Raw genomic sequence first — 20,771 nt, 5'->3', positions numbered from 1 at the left:
TGATGAACAGGGTGCCCTGGTGTGCTGCAATTCATGGGATCGCAAAGAGTCAGACACGACTAAGCGACTGAACTGAACTATTCATGGGGTTCTCAAGGCAAGAATACTGAAGTGGTTTGCCATTCCTTTCTCCAGTGAACCACGTTTTGTCAGAACTCTCCACTATGACCTGTCCATATTGGGTGGCCTTACATGTCATGGCTCATAATTTCATTGAGTTAGACAAGTCTGTGGTCCATGTGATCAGTTTGGTTAGTTTCCTGTGATTGTGATTTTCAGTCTGTCTGCCCTCTGATGGAGAAGGATAAGAGGCTTATAGAAACTTCCTGATGGGAGAGACTGACTGAGGAGGAAGCTGGGTCTTGTTCTGATGGGAAGGGCCATGCTCAGTAAATCTTTAATACAATTTCTGTTGAAGGGTGGGGCCGTGTTCCCTCCCTGTTATTTACCTGGAGCCAAACTATGGTAATGAAGATAATGGCGACCTTCTTCAAAAGGTCATAGCACTGGTCATAGCAAACACCCTCTTCCAACAACACAAGAGAAGACTCTATATATGGACATCAGCAAATGGTCAATACTGAAATCAGGTTGATTATATTCTTTGCAGCCCAAGATAGAGAAGCTCTAAAAAGGCAGCAAAAACAAGACAAGGCTCAGATCATGAACTCCTTATTGACAAATCCAGACTTAAATTGAAGAAAGTAGGGAAAACCACTAGACCATTCAGGTATGACCTAAATCAAATCCATTATCATTATACAGTGGAAGTGAGAAATAGATTCAAGGGATTAGATCTGATAGAGTGTGTGAAGAACTATGGATGGAGGCTCGAGACATTGTACAGGAGACAGGGATCAAGACCATCCCCAAGAAAAAGAAATGCAAAAACGCAAAATGGCTGTCTGAGGAGGGCTTACAAATAGCTGTGAAAAGAAGAGAAGGGAAAAGCAAAGGAGAAAGGAAAAAATATACCCATTTGAATGCAGAGTTCCAAAGAATAGCAAGGAGAGATAAGAAAGCCTTCTTCAGTGATCAATGCAAAGAAATAGAGGAAAACAATAGAATGGGACAGATAGAGATGTCTTTAAGAAAATTAGAGATACCAAGAGAACATTTCATGCAAAGATGGGCTCAATAAAGGACAGAAATGTATGGACCTAACAGAAGCAGAAGATATTAAGAAGAGGTGGCCAGAATACACAGAAGAACTATACAAAAAAGATCTTCACGACCCAGATAATCATGATGGTGTGACCACTCACCTAGAGCCAGACATCCTGGAATGTGAAGTCAAGCGGGTCTTAGGAAGAATCACTATGAACAAAGCTAGTGGAGGTGATGGAATTCCATTTGAGCTATTGCAAATCCTGAAAGATGATGCTGTGAAAGTGCTGCACTCAATATACCAGCAAATTTGAAAGACTCAGCAGTGGCCACAAGACTGGTATAGGTCAGTTTTCATTCCAATCCAAAAGGAAGGCAATGCCAAAGAATGCTCAAACTACCTCACAATTGTACTCATCTTACACACTAGCAAAGTAATGCTCAAAATTCTCCAAGCCAGGCTTCAACAGTACGTGAATCGTGAACTTCCAGATGTTCAAGCTAGATTTAGAAAAGGCAGAAGAACCAGAGATCAAATTGCCAACATCTGCTGGATCATGGAAAAAGCAAGAGAGTTCCAGAAAAACATGTATTTCTGCTTTATTGACTATGCCAAAGCCTTTGACTGTGTAGACCACAACAAACTGGAAAATTCTTCAAGTGATGGGAGTATCAGACCACCTTACCTACCTCTTACTTGCCTCTTGTGAAACCTGTGTGCAGATCAGGAACTAACAGTTAGAACTGGACATGGAACAACAAACTGGTTCTAAATAGGGAAAGAAATATGTCAAGGCTGTATATTGTCACCCTACTTATTTAACTTATATACAGAGGACATCATGAGAAATGCTGGACTGGATCAAGCACAGGCTAGAATCACGATTGCCAAGAGAAAAATCAATAACCTCAGAGATTTTAATGACACCACTCTTATGGCAGAAAGTGAAGAAAAACTAATGAGCATCTTGATGAAAGTGAAAGAGGAGAGTGAAAAAGTTGGCTTAAAGCTCAACATTCGGAAAACTAAGATCATAGCATCTGGTCCCATCACTCAAGACAAATAGATGGGGAAACAGTGGAAACAGTGACAGACTTTATTTCTCCAAAATCACTGCAGATGGTGACTGCAGCCATGAAATTAAAAGACTCTTGCTCCTTGGAAGAAAAGTTATGACCATCCTAGACAGCATATTAAAAAGCAGAGACATTACTTTGCCAATAAAGGTCTGTCTAATCAAGGCTGTGGTTTTTGAGTAGTCATGTATGGATATGAGAGTTGGACTATAAAGAAAGCTGAATGACAAAGAATTGATGCTTTTGAATTGCAGTGTTGGAGAAGACTCTTCACAGTGGACTGCAAGGAGATAAATCCTGTCAATTCTAAAGGAAATCAGTCCTGAATATTCATTGGAAGTACTGATGCTGAAGCTGAAGGTCCAATACTTTGGCCACCTGATGTGAAGAATTGACTCATTGGAGAAGACCCTGATGCTGGGAAAGATTGAAGGTGGGAGGAGAAGGGGACGACAGATGATGAGATGGCTGTATGGCATCACTGACTCAATGAATATGCGTTTGACTAAACTCTGGGAGTTGGTGATGGACATGGAGATCTAGCGTGCTGCAGTCCATTGGTTGCATATGCTCGCACACCACTGAGTGACTGAACTGAACTGAACTGAATGAAGATAATGGTGAGCTCCTTCAAATGGTCCCGTGCATACACTTCTACAGTCTTTGCCCTTAACCCTGCAGCAGGCTACCGCTGACCCTTCTACTTAGGCACAGAAGAAAGGAAACAGGAGTCCAAATGCAACTCAACTTCAAGGTCAAAATTGGACCAGTAGTAAATGGAATGGAAGCTTAGTTACTTGTCTATCGAAAATCCCCCCGTTACTCTAGATGAGAAATATTATTAATCCCTAAACAGAATGATCTGGAAGCTATAGATTCAGCAAAATAAAGCAGACTTAGAATTTTTAAAGGACATAATAACTTACCTTGGTTATAGTACAGCTAGTTGTCTGCACAAAAATCATAATTGTAAATCATTGACATTCTTTATGTAGTCCACAAATAATTTCCTCCGAGTTAAGTTTCCTCTTTCCTTCAATCCAAACAGGAAAATAGATAGAGAGCTCTTCAATTAGTCCCATCATGGATTATATAAAACAAAGCTAGAAATAGCTCGATTAAACTTTAAAAATCTTCTCTCATTTCCTTTCAGTGTTCCTTAGCATTTAAGTCACTTAAAATCAAACTTTTTAGTACAAATTTAAAGAATGTATATCACAAATACCATCAAGTCCTCATTTTCTCAGCAGCCAGAAGTTGCCTGAACACTAAACTTCTTTTTCCATTTTTAGGAGATTTCTTAAGCAATGATGTCCCAATTTTAAAGATATTAAAATATACTCTAAGGCAGTCAGAAACATATGTCTTGTCATTCTAAACTGGGTATTTTTTTCTACTGTCTCCCAAAAATGGAAAAAAGAAGTTGATGAAATTGAACAGCTTCATTTTTCTGTAAATGAGTATGTAGTGCTGTTTGGGATAAATATGAGCATTAGTGATCATCTGAAATCAAGAACTTGTGGGTCAGAGAAGCCTGACTTGCAGGCTTCTGCAAAAAGTTGCAAAAATCACTCACTTTAGGATATGGTGACATTTCTTCCAAATCCAAATAGTAACTTGGCATACCACATCTGGTTAAATGGCAGGCAGCTCTCTGTCTTTAAGAACAAATATATTTTCTCAGCTCTAAATCATGGCTGTCATTGATTTCATGTTTGATGAACCAAGGTCTTTGGAGTCAGTATGCAAAGAATGCAGTCATGGCTAAGGTTTTGGCAGGATTCCCCACTGCCTCAGAAAGTGACCAGCTATCCCTCTAGGTAGCTTCAAGAAACAGCTCTCTGATGAGTTATCCAGAGGTTAACAACTCAGAGTGCTACATTTGATCAGGTTCTTGGTGTCATCACTATCCACGAGAAGACATGGGCTTGAAATTCTGACTACTGACAGGAAGTCAAAGGGTCACTTTCTCTCCTCCAGTCAGTTCACAAGAAAAGAAGCCCAAATGGCCAGTTCACAGAAGCCCTTGCATAGTGCTTGCATCTTTTTGATTTTCTCTCTCACTAGATACTTTAGAAAGCTTTTGGAAAATGCATTTAATCTATTCCAAAGGTCATGGCAACAAAGGTTTCTGCTCCATCACTATGTCCATGCTTCGCCAGGTTTTAAAATTTCAATCTTTGTGGATTTTTTTTTTGACATCAACTGTACAGCAGTGAATGAAAATTACTGGCATTCAAGGCTGCAGATGAAATAGGACTGACTGTTGCTCTGTGTGTATTAGGTTGTCTAGAAATAGAGTTCCCATATTTTCTGAATTGAAAATCAATTCTGTTCTCTGACAAATATGAATGACTTCATGGGAAAAATGGGACAGAATATTTGAAATCAAGAATGTTGGGGACAGTTCAGGATGTGTGGTTTCTGTACAGAGAAGGGGCTCGATTTCATTCAAATTTGATGGGAGCTAAATGACTCCTCATGTGTGTTTAGGTTCACAGCCTGGGTAGACTGTTACAGCCTGCTATTGCTAGCTCTCCTCTTATCACACTCTGAGTGATGTTAAGAGTATATAGTAAAAGGCAGCTTTCAGGGGAACCACATTTCCTTAGCCAACCATTAATAAGGGAGAAATGCAATGCCTATTTGCTAATCAAATGTAATGAGCCGGTTAATGAAAAGCACATTCCAAGTTCCCCGAAGTAATGATCTTACCTCTCTCTCTCTCAAGTCACCATGGATAGTTTGACAAGCAGGTGGCTGAGGGTACTCAGTGATATGGATTTAGTTAATTTGCTCAGTTTCCATCCTGAGGAAACTATGCAAAGAGCACTTCTCATGTTAAATACTGGTCAGGTTTTTCAAAACCCCAATGTTATTACAAGGGTGAGAAATAGGACTTGAGAGATAAAGAATCGGTAAATAACCTTAGCCCATCAGACAAATGAGAAAACTAAAGCATAGGAGAAGTCTTTGACTGATCCATGCTGATCACTAAGTTAGAGCAATCATGTCTGTCTTGCTTTGGGCCAGGTAACGCTAACACTGATAATAATAATAATATGAGCTCAGTGCTTTTCTTTAATTATTGCAATAAATTCTCATAGTAACCCTGTGAGTTAGAATAGAATGTTTTCCTCATACTTAAGGCAATGAAGTTGGGGATCAGAAAGGTTAAGTAACGTCATGGTCACATGATGTGTAATAATTGGTGGAACAAGGATTTGATGTTGAAGCAGCTTGTACATGTTCTCTGAGCCTCTCTGGTCCTTAGGCAAATATTTATTTTCTCTTTTTGGCTGTTGCAGCTTGACGTGTGGAATCTTAATTCCCAGACCAGGGATTGAACCTGTGCTCCCTGCAGAGGAAGCACAAGTTTTAACCACTAAACTGCCAGGGAAGTCATCAAGAGATCGTTTCTTAACAACCAATGTGAGGACTGCAAAACTTCTCCCTAAAAGATTTCCATCTTACTCTTGATCTACTCTATGGCAAGCACTATACTTTGGTTTCTATTATAATAAGTGCTTTGTCCAGAGAAGGAGCTCAATAAATGTTAGCAGAATGAATTTAATTTTTAAATTTCATTTTAAGACTACATTCTGATTATGTGCTTAGAAATATGCAGACAGATGCAAAAGGTGTGAGTGGATTAGATAAAGTCAGGCTCACTAATTTTGCTCTGGACCCTGGGATGATGGTGTTGGAAACCTGCTGCCAAGTATTGGTCTCAGGAAATTGACATATATACACCATTATGTATAAAATAGGTAGATAGTGGGAAGTTGCTAAATAACACAGGGAGCCCAGCCTAGCGCTCTGTGACGGCCTAGATGGCAGGGTGCAGGGAGGGGAGGAGGCTCAGAAGGGAAGGGATATATGTAAAATTATGACCGATTTGCATTCTTGTATGGCAGAAACCTACACAAAATTGTAAAAGCAACTTTCTACCAATTAAGAAATAAAGTAAAAAAAAAAAAGTGAGCATATCAGGCCCTGCTCTCTCAATGTGGATTAGCAGAGCAGGTTAAGAGCTCTGTGTGGTTAAGAGAAAGGTCAAATGCCTTCAGTTACAACTAACCTCAGCTAACCTGTCACAGCAGCAGGTGAGATCAAGAGGACACAGTCAACATTTGTTCTTAGCTGGAAGAGATCTCAAACAATCCTCTGAGAAAATTTCTGGAATCCCCAAAATCTAATTGTGCTATAGCTAAATTTGCCTTCAATCAGAATTAGAGGTTAAAAAAAAAAAGGTTAATTATTTATTGCCATCTTCTTCAGAGGCAGCAGCAGATACATTTTTATCTTCACAACAAACTCACTCCCCAAACCTACATGAGACCTTGAGATTCATCAGCAACTCTCAAGAAATAAGAGTTTGCCAAGAAATAAGAGCCTCAAATTCTGTTTGTTAATCTCTCTCTTTCTGGATCCGGGGTCTTGTTACTCTGTGGCCTCTAAGGGGTCAAACGTTCCCCATGTCAGATGATTAATCGCTGAAGTTGTGTTACAGTTTCTCATTAGCCTAATGAAAAGATGGCCTCCTCCCCTGGAGGGCTACAGTCCGCCGGGTCGCAAAGAGTCAGACACTACTGAGTGACTAAGCACAGCTCAGAGATACAGAGTTAACCTTTCCATCAATTTTTCACCAGAGCTCTGGTAAGTTTTCTGTTCAAAGTGTCTTTTGAAAAGTTGGTGTTCCATAGCCTTGAGAAGTGAAATTGGGGACATTACAAACCTATGGTGAAAAAATTACATTCTCTTGGCATTTCAGTGACAAACTTGCTTTTCCTCTGGCAAGGAAGGTCCAGCAGGCTTGTCAATGGTTTCCCACCCCCCCCCTCCCCAGCCCCTCCTTGGAGAGTTCCAGCGTAATTGTCTAGGCAATTACATTGTGACTGTAGTAAGATAGTCTCTCTTTCCCTGGGGACTATAACTAGAAATGCAGTGCCCATATGTTTTCAGCAGGAAATCGTGGCAGCTGGCATGCCATTTAAGAGGGTAATGGGACATAATTTTTTTTATATCAAGATGCTAGTAAAATCCACAAATTTCAGAAAGAGATTTATGTACTTTGCTTATACTATCACAAAGAATATTATTAATTATAATAGCTAATCCTACTGAAAGTTTACTGTATATGAAATGCAAACCCATTTGATCCTTACAATAGCACTAGACACTAAATGCTATTATTATTATCCACATTTGCATGATGAGGGAATTGAAGTAGAGAGTGGGTAAGAATTTCACCAACTCTCCACAGTAAGTAGGTGGCCAGGTAAAGATTTGAACCTAAGAAACAGACAGAGGGAATATACTCTTAACCATTATGCTATATTGCTTGTATTAACTAGAGAGCCAGGTTATGCAAACAAAAGACCTCAATAACAACAATAACTACAATTTACACTTATATACTAACTATACCATGCAAGGCACTTTTAAAATCTTGCTATGCACCTTTTGTATTTAATCCCTCAATAATTCTATCAGGTAGGCATTATTCTCCTCATTCTATAGATGGAAAAACAGGGCAACATGAACTATAAGTAACCTTACTCATGCCGATTAGTACATAAGTGGTATGACTGGGATGAAAACGCAGTTAAAGGCATTCTGACTCACCTCTCTTATGTTTCTGATGTTGAAGTAATATTTTGAAAAATGGATCCCAATGATTAGATTCTTTAATTCAATAAAACAATTTTCCTTGCATTCATCATTTATAATCCAAAACAACTCCAAAAACTTTCTTCTATAAATTAGGTATCTTCTAACATCATCTAAAATGGCTAAACACAAAGCTACATAAGTAGAATCAAATTAATGTCTAAGAAAGGCAAGTGGACCACTGTCTTTCTTGTCTTTCCCTGGTAAAGTTATAAAAGCATAACTTCAAAAAGAGGGAAGAAATATAGTGACTGATGTTCTACAACCTATGGGAATGTTTTTAAACAGGTGACAATGTAGTTAAACTTATAATGTTATACTTAATAGAATTGCTTTATTTTTTAATTTTTATTGATTTAAAATGTTATGTTAATTTCAGATTTAGGACATAGTGACTTGATATTTTTATATATTGTAAAACAATCATCACAATAAGCCTAGTTACCACCTGTTATCATAAAAAGATTAAAATATTATTGACCATATTTCTTATGCTGTACATTACATCCCCATGGCTTATTTATTTTATAACTAGAAGTTTTTAACCTCTTAATCTCCCTAATCTATTTCACTCATCTCCCAATTTACATTCCATCTGTTTTCTGTTATCTGTGAGTCTATTTCTCTTTCATCATGTTTGTTTATTTTTTAGATTACATATATAAAGGAAAACATACAGTGTTTATCTTTGACTTACTTCAGTAAGCAGAATATCCTCAAAGTTCATCTATGTTGTTGTAAATGGCAACTTTTATTCTTTTTTATGTATTGTTAATATTCCATTGTATATATCAATATATAGCATACTTTCTTATCCATTCATCTGTTGATGGATGCCTAGGTTGCTTCCCTATCTTGGCTATAATAAATAATGAACACTGTAATCCATATGTCTTTTTGAATTAGCGTTTTTATTTCTTTGATTACATATACAGAAGTGGAATTACTGGATCATATGGTAATTCAGTTTTTAATTTTTTAAGGAACATCTTTACTATTTCATAGTGGCTATACCAATGTACACTCACCAACAGTTTAATAGGGTTCCCCTTTCTCCACATCCTCACCAACACTTATTATTTGTTGACTATTTGCTGATGGCCATTCTGACAGGTGTGGCGTGAATCTTGTTGTGGTTTTGGTTTGCCTTTCCCAGATGATTAGTGGTGTTGAGCCTCTTTTCATGCATCTTTTGGCCATCTGTAATGTCTTCTTTGGGAAAATGTCTATTCTGGGCCTGTGCCCAGTTCTAAGTCGTTAGTCTTATTTTTGATGTTGAGTTGTATGAATTCTTTGTGTATTTTAGATATTAACTCCTTATTGGGTATATCATTTGCAACTGTCTTCTTCCATTGAGGAGGTTGTCTTTTCATTTATTCATAGTTTCTTTTGCTGTGCAAATTATTTTAAGTTTGATGTAGTTGCTTTTGTTTGTTTTTGCTCTTGTTTCCCTTACCTGAATCCCAGGGATGGGGGAGCCTGGTGGGCTGCCGTCTACGGGGTCGTCACAGAGTCGGACACGACTGAAGTGACTTAGCGGCGGCAGCGGCGGCGGAGGAGACATATCCAAAACATTATTGTTAAGACTGATACCAAAGTTCATACTGCCTATGTTGTCTTCTATGATTTTTGATCATGATTTTTATCTTTCATTCTATGAATGTAGTGTTTAACATTTATTAATTTACCTATGTTGAACCATTTTTGCATCTCAAGGAAATATTCTTTAAGGGTTTTGTAAAACTCAACTGTTAAGTCATTTGGTCCTGGACTTTTGTTTGTTGAGTTTTTTAAAAAAAAAAATTGATTCAACTTCCTGACTGGTAATCAGTTATGTTCTTTTCTTTTCCACTTAGAGAAGTGCTTTTAACATTTCTTGTAAACTTGCTTTAGGAGTATTGAACTCTTTTAGGTTTTGCTAATTCACAAAACTCTTTCTCCTTCAAATCTGAATGATAGTCTTGTTTTGTAGAGTATTTTGGTTGTAGGTTTTTTCCTATTATCATTCTGAATATATTATGCCACTCCCTTCTGGCCTGCAAAGTTTCTGCTGAGGAGTCAGCTTATAGACTTACAGGAGTTCCCTTGTACATAACCAGTTTGCTTTTTCCCTTACTGCTTTTAAGATTTTTCTTTGTCTTTAATTTTTGCCATTTAATGTCTTGGTGTAGAGCTGTTTGGATTCATCTTGTTTGGGACTTTCTTTGCTTTCTGGATCTGTATGTCTGTTTCCTTTCCCAGGTTGGGGCATTTTTCAGCTATCATTTTTTCAAAAAAGTTCTCTGCCTTTTTTTCTCTCTCTTCTCCTTCTGAGACCTCTATAATGTGAATGTTAGTATGCCTGATGTTGTCCCAGAGGTCTCTTACACTGCTCTCATTTTTTACAATTTCTTTTTTTCTGTTTAGCTTGGGTAACTTCCAGCATTCTATCTTTCAGTCCACTGATCTATTTGTCTGTATCATCTATCTACTCTTGATTCATTATAGTGTATTTTTGTATTTCAGTTATTATATTTTTCAGCTCTGTTTGGTTCTTTTTAATATTTACTAACTCTGTTGAAATTCTCCCTGTGTTCATCTATTCTTTTCCGAAGTTTGTTGAGCATCTTTATAATCATTACATTGAACTCTACTGGGTAGATTGTCTCTACTACACTCAGTTCTTCTTTGGGGTTTTGTCTTATTGTTTCATTTGGAACATATTCCTCTATCTCCGCAGTTTGCCTAATTTTTATTTCCATGTATTAGGTGAGTTTGTTATGTTTCTTGATCTTGGAGAAGTGGCCTTTTGTTGGAGGCATCCTGTGAGGCCCAGTAGTACAGCCCCCTCTGGTTAACAGCACTATATGCTCTAGGGTTACCCTCTGTGTAGGCTGCGAGGGCCTTTCTGTTGTGGTGGGTGGACCACCAAGGATACATTGCCAGGCAAGCTAGCCCATGGCCTGGTTGACTTCCAGATCCTGCCTTATGCAGTGGCTCCAGTCTGTTTATAGGCAGGGCTGCATTCTGGCATGGCTTGCTGTGGAGTCTTCAGGGGTTGGGGCTGATTCCAACCTGCTGGTGGGGGAGGCTAGGTCCTGTGTGGCTCATCCTGGGGCAGAGTTCTTGGATCTGGTGGGCAGATAAGCCCCTGGTACTAAAGGCTAGAGGGAGGACTCTAAAATGGTTCTTGACAGAATCTGTATCCCAAGGTGGAGTTCCAGTTGTCTCCTGTCTATCTGTGAGGCTCTCCAAGATCAGCAGGTGGATCTGACCACTGTGCCTCTAAAATTACTGCCTCTGTTTTGAACTCCAAGCAAGTGAGATTTTGTGAGTGCCTTTTAAGAGCTCCCTTGTACACAAGCCCAGCTAACCTTCCAAACCAGATATTATGGAGGGCTTATCTTCCCAGTGCAGGACCCATAGGCTAGGAAGCTTGATGTAGGGCTTGTGTCCCTCCCTTTTTGGAAAGAACCTCTGCAGTTGTGATTAACCCCTGTTTGTGGGTCTCCCACCTGGGAGTATGTGTCTTGACTATACACATGTCCACTCTTCTCACTCACCTCATTGTGGTTCCTTTATGTCTTCAGTTGTATAATATCTTTTCTTCTAATTTCCAGGTCATTCTCATAGGTAATTGTTTTGTAAATAGCTGTAACTTTGGTATGCACATAAGAGGAGGTAAGCTCGTGGTCTTCCTAGTCTTCCATCTTGTCCATATTCCCTAAAACAATTTCTTTTGTTAAAAAAAAAAAACAAAAAACACATTGACTGTTTTGACATAGTCTTTGTTACTTTCCTAGTTGAGTAAAACTAACTATATTGTCATTTATTTTGTGACTTACATATCTTTTGAGGAGAACTTATATGAAACGGTTCTTGAGCATGTCCCTGATAGACACAGACCCAGTAAGTTATAGCTATGTGTATGTCTTCATTTTCAAATACATAATACACATTTCTGCTCAAATACTCCTATTTAAAAAAAAGAAATGCATGAACATTGATACTGGCAAACATACTTGGTGATCATCAAATGAAGCATACTATTCACTTTTCTCATTAATTACATTGTATGAATATTCCAGTTATATCAATAGCTAAATGAGGATTTAATTGTTGCTTTACAATGCAATTGTACTAGATCTTGCTTGTTTTAGATATTAAGCTTCTTGATAGGTCCAAAAGTAGACAATATGATCCTACCCATAACTTTCTTAGCATAAATATCTAGATCAATAATATGCTCTCCTCTGTATTCTCTTTCCAAATATCATCTGAAAGCAATAAACAAAGAAGGGTTCCATGCAATATTCATATTTAATTATTGGAATTCACCAAGTGACATTGTTAGAGAATAAGCTAGGCATTAAGGAAAATGGGATGGAATTTAGGAACCCTAGCATGTGCATTCTGACAGTAAAATTAAAGGATGCCAGAGCTGGAAAGCCCCAGCCTACACTTTTTTCCTTTTTTAAAAATAACTTTATTGATATAAAATTCACATACTATACAATTCACTCATTTAAGTGTACAGTTTAGTGATATTTAGTATGTTTGCAGAGACAGTGTACAACCATCACCACAATCTAATTTTAAAACATTCTGTTCTCCCTCAAAGAGATCCCAGACTCTTAGCAGTCACTCTCCATTGCCTCCCTCCCTGCAGCCCTTGCCCAACACTAATCTTCCTATCTCAGTAGATTTGCCTTTTCTAGACATTTCAGTATAAATGGAATCATACACTGTGTGTCCTTTGATGTGACTGATCTCTTTATTTTCATATAAGATTTTCACATGTGTCAGTACATTTCTTTTATTACTTAATAATATGAAAAGGACCCCTTTATCTAATTCAGCTGCCATTTATGACTGAAGAGGAAATTAAAGTCTAGAAAATTTCATCACTCAGCCCTAGATCACCCAGAGAGTAAACAGCAGAACCAAGACTAGAACTCAGATCTGTCAACTCAGTTTTAAAGAATGTGCTTTAGTTGGAAGGACATAGTACCTGTAGATTCTGCCATTAGCAGTATGACTTTAAGGAAGCTTTTTAATTTCTCTGGCCCTCATAGTCTTGTATTTCACAGATTAAATTAAAATTTAATTTTATATGCAGTTACACTAATTTGACCAGTTAAAACATATGTCTTTGCCTTTGGCTGCAGTTATAACAATATTCAGGGAGATAACATGGGTTATCTCAAGTTACTAATAGGTTCTGAATGGAAGCTATGTATAAAAATGTGAAAATAAGTTATAGAGCAAGAACTATACTCAGTATTCATCTCATTTTTTCATATGAAGGGTATTATATGCTATTTTCAATACAAGAAAACTTGAGCACAGGAAAGTGGGGAAGTTGTTTGAAGTCCCACTGCTACTAAAGATACAGTACATACATTCAAAATGTGTTTTATAGGACTGTAAAACCACATGAAACATTCTTTTTGAGAGAAGCAAAACAGGACCAAGTAAAACAGGCAAGTAAAGACATATAAAGAAATCACAGTAGTCAAGGACTCAAAAATAAAAATACTCAGGGTCAACCAGTATTATTTACAGTGGGGTCAAGGCGAATAGCCTTTGAGAATATCTCTGTATCATAACAGGGCAAGATTATTGTTTTTTAAAACGATGGCCTTCAATCATCAGTGAAGAGTAAATTCTGGTCTATATGTTCTATTCAAGAGGGATCATAAAATTTGAAATCAAATGTGTTATATATAAGCTCATTAGGAAAGCACAATTATTTAGGATGATTCATTTCTGGAAAATTACAGGTGGTAGAATCCTACTACTGGAAGTTATTTCCATAAAAAATATCTCTGATGCTATATTAGAGAGGAATTTTGTGGACTGTTTTGTTTTTAGGTGACAAGCTTAAATTTGAGGCTTAACCAATGGTCCAGTCATCCAAAATGCTACACCCTGCTTTTTCCTACTGTACCTATTCATAAAGTTTATGAGCTGTGTTAGACCTTTAGAATGGATGGCTTAGTTGAGTGGTTTGTCAGAGAGAAATAGTGTTGTGTTGTTTTTTTCTTTAAGTTTAATGGAATAACACTCATTATCTAAACTTAAGGATCAAGTTCCATCCAAATTGCCTAAATAATTTTTGTGTCAGGAATTTATTAGTGTAGCCAAAGAGATTTGCTCTATATTTTCATTAGTATATTAAAAGAAAATGTGAAAACCTCTTTCTATAATGCTGATAAATTAGAACCCTGCAGTTAGTTCTCATATAACTCTGGTTAAAACGAATTGTAAGGTAAGTTACAGTGCTCCTAGAATTTCATCCTAGTTGAAAATAGCAGCTTGTTTTTTCTCATGTCTACAAAGCTGGTGGTATAATTTCAAATATTTCCAGCCAATTAGGCAATCTTTGTGTTTAATTCCTTCATACCCCTTTCATTACATTTCATAGTTTTTTGAGGAAACAGCTGGAAATTTCTATCAATGAAAACAGATTTCATTTTATTATTATTAAATTTTTAAATCTTTGCATGTCAGTAGGATGTGCTGCAAATAATATTTTTTAATTTTAATTTAATTTTATTTTACTTTACAATACTGTATTGGTTTTGCCATACATCACCATGAATCCACCATGGGTGTACACGTGTTTCCAGTCCTGAACCCCCCTCCCACCTCCCTCCCCATACCATCTCTCTGGGTCACACCGGTGCACCAGCCCCAAGAATCCTGTATCCTGCATCAAACCTAGACTGGTGATTCATTTCTTACATGATATTATACATGTTTCAATGCCATTCTCCCAAATCATACCATCCTCTCCTTATCCCACAGAGTCCAAAAGACTGTTCTATACATCTGTGTCTCTTTTGCTGTCTCACTTACAGGGTTATCATTATCATCTTTCTAAATTCCTCTTGCCTGGAGAATCCCAAGGACAGGGGAGCCTGGCTGGTTTCTGTCTGTGGGGTTGCACAGAGTCGGACACGACTGAAGCGACTTAGCAGCAGCAGCAGCAACAGCATACTGTATTGGTGTTTTTCTTTCTGGCACTCTCAGTTTCATCCACCTCATTAGAATTGATTCAAATGCAAATAATTTTAAAGACCTAGGTAAGCTCCAGTAGTCATGTATGGATGTGAGTTGGGCTGTAAAGAAAGCTGAGCGCTGAAGAATTGATGCTTTTGAACTGTGGTATTGGAGAAGACTCTTGAGAGTCCCTTGGACTGCAAGGAGATCCAACCAGTCCATTCTAAAGGAGATCAGTCCTGGGTGTTCTTTGGAAGGAATGATGCTAAAGCTGAAACTCCAGTACTTTGGCCACCTCATGCGAAGAGTTGACTCATTGGAAAAGACTCTGATGCTGGGAGGGATTGGGGGCAGGAGGAGAAGGGGATAACAGAGGATGAGATGGCTGGATGGCATCACCGACTTGATGGATGTGAGTTTGAGTGATCTCTGGGAGTTGGTGATGGACAGGGAGGCCTGGCATGCTGCAATTCATAGGGTCACAAAACTGTTGGACACGACTGAGTAACTGAACTGAACTGAACTGAAGCTGGACATATTGACATTAAGATAAAAGCAGAACAGTTTGTTGCAGATATTAAAATGAAGTATTAAAGTTGCCAATACAGAATTGTAAAGTAAAATAAAAAATAAATTAAAAAAAATAAAGTTGATTTACTGACAAGTTTAGCATGAAAGACAGCTAAAATAAGCTATGAAAATGAAAGAAAATTGGATTATATTGTTTGTGGTTTGAGCTGACTGGGGTAGAACTAATTTTACTTTGTAATGATAAGACAAAAATGAACATTGACATTAATTGTCCTAAATAGTCAATGAAGCAATGATATGACTTCTTAAAAAAAATTAGTTCAAATAAAATTCACAACATCTCTATGGATCTATCTTTTACGTAGAATCAGCCAAAATACTGATCTTCATCTAAGACAAAGACATGTACTGTCCCATGTGGTTTGGCAAGTCAATAATTTAATCAATTTGAGAGATAAACAGGTCCTTAGACAAAGTTTGAACTGCTGTGGAAATTCCCTGCTAGGTTGTTAAACAGGAAGGAAGCAGCAGATTGTCTGGAGCCTCAGAGTAAATCAAAGAAAGGGGAGAGAAAGAAAAGGAATCAAGCACCTAATATATACCAGGCACTGTTCAAGATGTTTAATCCATGGCATCATGGAGTTCTCTCTACTCACCTTGACAGAATTGTTCTCATACCTATTCAAAACACTGCGGTGGTCAGCTTTGTTTTCATTCATCTCATTCAATATTACCTTGTTCCATTCTCTATTTATCTACTATACTCCAAGCATATCAGCTTCCTCTCTCCCTGGGAAACTAGAAAATCTTCCCTCCTGGGGGTTTTGTATATACTGTTCCCTCTGCCTTTAGTACCCTTGTCCCTTCAGCCATTACCTATAAACCTAATTTTTCAAGTGGCTAGTCCTTGTCATCATTAAGTTCTTGTACTGTTTTTATGTTGGGAAACTGAACAAAGGGAGTCTATAATACTGTGGCTTGGGACTTCCCTTCTGGCTTAGCTGGTAAAGAATCCATGTGCAATGCAGGAGACCTGGGTTTGATCCCTGGGTTGGGAAGATTCCCCTCAAGAAGGGAAAGGCTATCCACTCCAGTATTCTGGCCTGGGGAATTCCAGGGGCTGTATAGTCCATGGGCTTGCAAGAAGCCAGACAGGACTGAGTGAATTTCACTTTTTCTTCTAGGGGCTTCCCTGGTGGCTCACTCAGTAAAGAGGCTGCCTGAAATGCAGGACACCCAGATTCAATCTCTTGGTCAGGAAAATCCCTTGGAGAAGGAAATGGCAACCCAATCCAGTATTCTTGCCTGGAAAATCCCGTGGATGGAAGAGCCTGGCGGGCTACAGTCCATGGGGTTGCAGAGTTGGATACAACTGAGCGACTAACACACAATAATATGAAAGTTTACTTATTTTTCATGTGAGAGTCCAGAGACAGATTGGTGATCCAGGTTTGGTAAGTGACTCAGCAATTTTCACACATGACTTATGTTTCTAAGTCCCAGAGTGTACCATCTTTCAACCAGTTGACAGGGAAAAAGATGAAGGGAATATATGTTCAACTGTATTGTGCACCTAAAATTTTGTTGGGTTCTTAAATAGAACAATACTCAGAAATGGCGCAGATTGCTTCAGCTCACATCACATTTAGTCACTTGCTTTTACTTAGCTGCCAAGGAAGCTGAGAAATAGAATATTTAATTGGGGGAAAATGGCCCTAATTAAGACAACGTTCAAATGGAAAAGAAGACCAATTATTAAGGAGCAAATAATAGTCTAGCTTAGGATCTGGTTGAGATACCATCTTGTAGAGCAAATCCTTCTTGGATCACTGTATCTAAGAAAGTCTCTTATGTTATTAGTTTTCTTTATCAGTGAATCTTATAGACTTTCTTTATAGAAACTATAATATTTTACCTTACATTCATGATGTTATTTAAAAATTCTTATTGTTTAAACCTTAAGCTCCTTGAAAATAGTACCATGTTTGTTTTCCACTATATCCTTCATTCCTATATGCCTAGAATATATGACAAGAGAAGGCAATGGCACCCCACTCCAGTACTCTTGCCTGGAAAATCCTATGGATGGTGGAGCCTGGTGGGCTGCAGTCCATGGGGTCACTAAGAGTCAGACACGACTGAGCGACTTCACTTTCACTTTTCACTTTCACGCATTGGAGAAGGAAATGGCGACCCACTCCAGTGTTCATGCCTGGAGAATTTGGGGACAGGGGAGCCTGGTTGGCTGCAATCCATGGGGTCGCACAGAATTGGACATGACTGAAGTGACTTAGCAGCAGCAGCAGAATATATGACATATGAAAGTTATATTTGACACATATAAGACCATTGCACAGATGAATAGAAATCCAAATCTCCAGACAGATAATATCTCAAATCAGATGGATTTATTGACTGAAAATTTGAGCAATTCATAGGGGAATCAACAAAATTAACTTTAGAAGGACTAGGCAGTTTCCTTAGTTCAGTGGTATCTAAAGTGTTGATCAATTCTCTGTTGAGAGTAGTTTACAAAAACCATTTACTGAGTCATAACCAGTATAAAACTTTAATTTCAGTTTTATGTATATGTGAATGTGTGTACACTCTGGGTCTCAAGGTAGAATGTAATCATTACTATGAATGATGTGAATAAAAATGAAATGCACTACCTACTGTACTTTAGAAGATTAGGCTCAAGGGCAAGGCAGATATGGGAGGAAAAAAGTTGATTCTTATAGAGCTTAATGTGACCTGCCTCACAGGCTAACAAAATGACATCAAATGGTGACTCATCTCTTCACCCTGATTTTCAATTGCATCTTTTCTAGCAATGCACTATCATCAAAGTATGTTTCAAAGAAGAGAAGGGTATGTGTTTCAAAGCATTGTTTCATCTTACCAATCATAGTGGGCTATTATCTCAAGTATGGACACTTCAAAACTAACTTTGAATGAGAGTTCAACTTGAGAACATCTTTTTATTGTTTGAAATTCAGATACACCTAGGGAACTCGTGTACTTGCTCCGGTGTTTTGTCCTACTTAATTGATCAGTGGTCTTTTCTAATGTGCCTGCCTGTGAGGATCCTGTGTTTTATTTAGAACAAAGGTTAGTTGTCTCCTTTGAGCATTTTGTGTGAACGTGATTTTGCTATTTTTTGACTTCCTAGATTGGTAATAGATTTTTTCCCCCTTTCTCACTTCCTTTCTTACTAGATGACTCTCAGATGAAAGTAGTATTTATCTATTGACTTTATTAAGATTTTATTTTTTTAAGCTTGAAAATTGTGTCAAATTGTTTTTATTTTTTAAATTTATTTTTTATTTTACTTTACAATTCTGTATTGGTTTTGCCATACACTGACATGAATCCACCACGGGTGTACATGCGTTCCCAAACATGAACCCCCCTCCCACCCCCCTCCCCATAACATCTCTCTGGGTCATCCCCGCGTACCAGCCCCAAGCATGCCATATCCTGCATCGGACGTAGATTGGCAATTCGATTCTTACATGATATTATACATGTTTCAATGCTATTCTCCCAAATCATCTCACCCTCTCCCTCTCCCACTGAGTCCAAAAGTCCGCTATACACATCTGTGTCTTTTTTGCTGTCCTGCATACAGGGTCATCATTGCCATCTTTCTAAATTCCATATATATGTGTTAGTATACTGTATTGGTGTTTTTCTTTCTGGCTTACTTCACTCTGTATAATCGGCTCCAGTTTCATCCATCTCATCAGAACTGATTCAAATGTATTAAGATTTTAGTCTTGTATTTTACTCTCTCTTAAAAATCAACATAGTGTTTTTCTTCTGATTCCATCTATTTTCACATGAGATTTATCAACTCCCAAGTACTTAAAAAAAAAAAAAAAGTGTTCGTGGACAACATCAGAGCCAGAAGTAAGAGAGACAGCAAGCCAGATGAAAGCTGTTTTAACTTGTCTAACTTGGCCTTGGAAATCACAAAATGTCACTTTAGCTTCATTCAATGTTTTTCAGAAGCAAGTCACTAAAAGCAGTCTATATTCAAGAGAAAGGAGATTAGGAACCATCATTTTATGAAGGGAATGTCAGAGAATTTACAGATAGCTCTTAAAACCACCACAGTCTGCTCTTTGGCCACAAATTATTTGTATTCTTCTGACACCAAAATATACTCATCTCCGCCCAAGACCTCCGAGAAATCTTACTTAATGTGGTTTCAGGCTCAACATTAAGGTCATCCAAATTAGATCCAGGTACAGATGAGACTAAATTCTGTACATCCTTGAAATCAGCTTTTTGGGTTGAGTTCCTCTCCATCTGAAAAGCTGAGCCCTTGAGACAAGTTAGCTTTCCTCCATACTCTCAGTGTATTTTGGTGGAACAGTCATGGTAGAACTTCTGTAGACCCGTCTGTTCAAAAAAAGGAGAATGGGAAGCACACAAGAATTCCTGGCCTAATATCCTGTTCATGTCATGTTGTCAGTTCCTTGATCAGAACTCAGTCCTTGTTCCTAGGAATGACTCTTGACAGTTTGGTTCTGTACTCAGACACATTTTTCCTTTCATTGGAAATGGCTGGTGTTTGCAGCTGAACAGTTCACTTAGCCTATTTATGCCATTATTCTAAGAACTTATGGGAATCTTGTTGGAGCCACTCCATTGGACAAAAGTTACATTCACAAATCTTACTGACATAAGCCTTATCCACCTTGGTCTTCCCATAAGGCAGCTATAGGAAAATATGCTTAAGACTATTAGAAACCCTATTTTTTATGAAGAGGATGCACAAAGCATGTTCTTAAGATAATTGAGGGGGCTCTATGTTTCTGTATGTGAGGCACCCATCTTAAATTTCCCAAGATTCTAGAGTCATACTTGGCTGCATCTTTAGATCACTTTTTATAACATCAGGAATTGATCATTTCTAGAAAGTCATTTCTTAATTTTAGTGTCATTTGCCATCTGAGAGACTAAAAAACAATTTTATTTTCAAATACAGAAAGTCCTAGCTCCCTTACATATATTTAATAGTTACTTCACTGCTTTACCTCTATCCTCCCATGCTTTACTAAAGGCTACAAATACACACACACACACACAAACAGACACACACAGACACACAGAGTCAGGTAGCACCTGCAAATCCCTTAGCTGATCATCTACTTCGTTAGATACACATTTTTTATTTTTCAATTTACTGTAGGCAACAATGTTGCTAAATTTCCTATGACTACAAAACAACTGTACATTTTCCTCCAACTTTCATAGCATTTTTTAAAACTTCTTTTAAACTTTCATAAACAGCCTCTTGGTTCACCATGCTTTGGCTAACAGTCTATGTTATTCCAGATTCTTCCTCTAGTTCCAAAGCCTCTCATTTTAGATTTTATTTTAGCAGCACT

Source organism: Oryx dammah, unplaced genomic scaffold (assembly GCF_014754425.2).
Source record: "Oryx dammah isolate SB20612 unplaced genomic scaffold, SCBI_Odam_1.1 HiC_scaffold_6, whole genome shotgun sequence".
Classification (NCBI taxonomy): Eukaryota; Metazoa; Chordata; class Mammalia; order Artiodactyla; family Bovidae; genus Oryx; species Oryx dammah.
Note: the sequence above shows the minus strand (reverse complement) of the source record.